General features: G+C 48.7%; 1 pseudogene; it reads right to left on the bottom strand.

Annotated features, from left to right (window-relative positions):
* The window catches only part of LOC102847158, a 14,787-nt pseudogene extending 13,895 nt beyond the window's left edge, over nt 1-892 (bottom strand).
* Between the last annotated feature and the right edge of the window lie 3,188 nt (nt 893-4,080).

Here is a 4,080-nt window from a genome sequence, read left to right as displayed (position 1 = left end):
GCCACGCCTACACAGTAAGGACATGTGTCTTGGGAGTGTTAGTGTAAGCTGGAAGGGCCTCTGGCTTCTGGAAGGGAGGCCAGGATTGAACGCTCGGGTGCTAGTAGCCTTTTTTTTGCCACATATGGGTGTTGGGAGAGCAGACCTGCCAGATGAACTGGTCGTCTCTGGACCAGATATTGCCAGCATTTTGGCATGGTAGAATGGTAAACTACTGATATGTCAGGCCACTCCTACTCGGTAAGTACATGTGATTTGGGAACCTTCCCTTCAGCTGGAGCGGCCATTGGCTCCTTGAAGAGAGGGCAGGATAGAACACTGGCACACTAGTGGCTTTCATTGCCACATGTGGGTGTCAGCAGAACACACCTGCCAGAACTTGTGATCTCTGGCCCAATTGTCACCAACATTTGGGTGTGGCAGAATGGAAAACTATTGCCATGTCAGGCCACGCCTACACGGTAGGGACATGTGTCTCGGGAGTGTTAGTGTCAGCTGGAAGGGCCTCAGGCTTCTGGAAGAGATGTCAGGATGAAACACTTGGGTACAAGTAGCTTTCTTTTTGCCACACGTGGGTGTTGGCAGAGCGTACCTGCCAGATGACCTGGTGGTTTCTGGCCCAGATGTCACTAGCATTTGGGTGTGCAGTAATGGTAAAATACTGACATATTGGGCCACGTATACAGGATAAGGACAAGTTTCTTGGGAGTCTTAGTGTCAGCTGGAGGGGCCTCTGATTTCTTGAAGTGAGGCCAGGATGGAATACTGGGCGCTTATGTCTTTCTTTTTGCCACATCTGGTTGTTGGCAAAGAGGACCTGCCAGATGAACTGGTGGCTCTGGCCCAGATTTCGCCAGCATTTGCGTGTGGCAGAACGGTAAATTACTGACATGTCGTGCCACTCCAACATGGTAAGTACATGTGTCTTGGGAGTCTTAGTGTAAGCTAGAGGGGCCTCTGGGTTCTGGACACTGGGCACATTTGGCTTTCTTTTTGCCACATGCAGGTGTTGGCAGAGAGGACCTGCCCTATGAACTGTTGGTCTGTGGCACAGATATCGCCAGGATTTGGGTGTGCCTTAAAGGTAAATTACTGACATACCAAGCCACGCCTACACGGTAAGGACATGTGTCTTGGGAGTGTTAGTGTCAGCTGGAGGGGCCTCTGGCTTCTGGAAGGGAGGCCTGGATGGAATAGTCGGGCACTTCTGGCTTACTTTATGCCACACATGGTTTGGGCAGAGTGGACATGCTAGAAGAACTTGTGGTCTCTGGCCCAGATGTTGCCAGCCTTTGGGCATGCGGGAATGGTAAAGTACTGATATGTCTGGCCACACCTACAGGGTAGGGACATGTGTCTTGGGAGTCTTCGTGTCAGCTGGAAGGCCCTCTGCCTTCTGGAAGAGAAGCCAGGATACAACACTCAGGTGCTTTTAGCTTTCTTTTTGCCACACGTTGGTGTCGGCAGAGCGACCTGCCATATAAACTGGCGGTTTCTGTCCCAGATATCACCCGCATTTGGTTGCCTGAATGGTAAACTACTGTCATATCAAGTCACGTCAACATGGTAAGGATATATGTCTTGGGAGTCTTAGTGTCAGCTGGAGTGACCTCTGGCTCTGAAAGTGGCCAGGATGGAATGCTGGGAGCTCTTGGCTTTCTTTTTGCCACAAGTAGGTATTCACAGAAAGGACCTGCCCTATGAACGTGTGGTCTCTGGCCCAGATGAAGCCAGTATTTGGGTGTGGCAGGACGGTAAACTACTGGCATGGCTAGCCACACTTTCTCAGTATGGACATGTGACTTGGGAGCTTTCTTATAGCTGGATGGGGCTCTGGCTTCTGGAAGAGAGGTGAGGATGGAATGCTGGCCGCGTGTGGCTTTCTTTTTGCTGCGTGTGGTTGTCGGCAGAGACGACCTGATAGACAAACTGGTGGTCTCTGACTCAGATGTCACCAGCATTAGGGCGTGCCAGAATGGTAAACTACTGATGACAGTCCACAACTACACGGTGAGGACATGTGTCTTGGGAGTCTTCTTGTCAGTTAGAAGGGCTTCTGGCTTCTGAAAGTGAGGTCAGTATGGAACACTGGGGTGCTTGTGGCTTTCTTTTCGCCACACATGGAGTTCAGCAGAGCTGAACTGCTAGATGAATTGGTGGTCTCTGTCCAAGATATGGCCAGCATTTGGGCATGCCAGAATGGTAAATTACTGACGTCATGCCACACCCACAGGGTAAGGACATGTGTCTTGGGAGTTTTAGTGCCAGCTGGAGTGGCCTCTGTCTTCTGGAAGAAAGGCTAGGATGGGAAGCTCCAGTACTTGAAGCTTTCTTTGTGCCACATGTGGGTGTCGGCAGAGTGGACCTTCCAGATGAACTGCTGGTCTCTGGCCCAGATGTTGCCAGCATTTTTGCGTGCTCAAATGGTAAACTACTGATATGTCTGGCTACTCCTACAGGGTATGGACATGTCCTTGGGAGTTTAGTGTCAGCTGGAGGGGCCTCTTGCTTCTGGAAGAGGGGCCAGGATTGAACGCTCGGGTGCTTGTGGGTTTCTTTTTGCCACAGGTAGGTATCAGCAGAGCGGACCTGCCGGACAAACCTGTGGTCTCTGGTCCAGATGTCATCAGCATTTGGCGTGCCAGAAAGGTAAACTACTGACAGGTCAGGCCACACCTTCATGATAAAGACATGTTTCTTTGGAATCTGAGTGTCAGCCGGAGCGGCCTCTGGCTTCTGGAAGAGAGGACAGTATGGAACGCTCGGGTGCTTGTGGCTTTCTTTTTGCAACACATGTGGGTTGGCAGAGCGGACCTGCTGGATGAACTGGTGGTCTCTGGCCAAGATGTTGCCAGCATTTGGGCATGACTGAATTGTAAATTCTGACATGTCGGGCCATGTCTACAAGGTAAGGACATGTTTCTTGGGATTCTTAGTGTTAGCTGAAGGACCTTCTAGCTTCTGGAGAAGAGGCCATGATGAAACGCTGCGCACTTGCGGCTTTCTTTGGCTACACATGAGTATCGGCACAGCAGACCTGCCAGATGAACTGGTGGTGTCTGGCCCAGATCTCGCCAGTATTTGGTGTGCTGGGATGGTAAACTTCTGACATGTTCGGCCACGCATACAGTGTAAGGACAGAGTACTTAAGAGCAACAATGTCAGTCTGGAAACTAATGTGTGCCTGACCCAGGCCATAGTCTTCACAATTGTGTGCTATGAATTGGAGAGTTGGACAGTGAATAGGGATGATAGAAAGAGAATTGATGCCTTTGAGCTGTGGAGCTGAAAAAGAATGGTGAATATACCATGGACTGCCAGGAGAACAAAGAGATTCATCCTGAAGCGGGTGAAGACAAACTGTTTCTTTGAGGCAAGGAATCTGAGGCTTCGTATGACAAACTTTGTGCATATTGCAACAAGGGACTGGTGGTTGGAGAGAGACATCATACTTGGAAGGGTGGAGGGATGGAGAAAGAGAGGAAGACCATTGATGAGATGGATTGATACAGTGACTGGTGTAATGAGGGTAGATGTGTCAGAGATAGTAAAGTTGGCACAGAAGCAGGTTTCAGAGCTGTTGTGCATAAGGTCACTATGAGTTGCAAGTGACTCAACGACACATAACAACAAGTACTTTCTCTGGAATTAAGGAGTCTTGATGACACGTTGTTGCTGCATACCAAATGTGTTGTTGCTTTTGTGTATCGTTAGGTGAAAATCAATCTATAACTGATCCCCTTCAGTGGGTTTTCAGAAGCAGTTAATCACATGAGAGGAAATTGCCCATCCTTCTCCAATGAAAAGGTTGAATTTGTACTGTGTGGGGTTGTAATTATTGCACAGCTTCTTACCACTAGGCCATCGTTCCAAACAAATGGTTCTCAGTTGGAATATACTAGCCATTCTGTGAGGAAAATATAGAGGAGGAATAGTTTCCTCCCAGGAAGATTTATAGCCTTGGAAACCAGTGGAGGGTCATTGTGAGTAGAGATTGACTCAAATGCAATATATTTTGATTATTTTAGCATTATGATAAAATGAATATGGGTTTTGTAGTCAGATGTTGTTGTTGTTGTT

Source organism: Elephantulus edwardii, unplaced genomic scaffold (assembly GCF_000299155.1).
Source record: "Elephantulus edwardii isolate Elephantulus edwardi_28Jun2011 unplaced genomic scaffold, EleEdw1.0 scaffold00040, whole genome shotgun sequence".
Taxonomy (NCBI): domain Eukaryota; kingdom Metazoa; phylum Chordata; class Mammalia; order Macroscelidea; family Macroscelididae; genus Elephantulus; species Elephantulus edwardii.
This window is presented reverse-complemented; position numbering and strand designations above follow the sequence as displayed.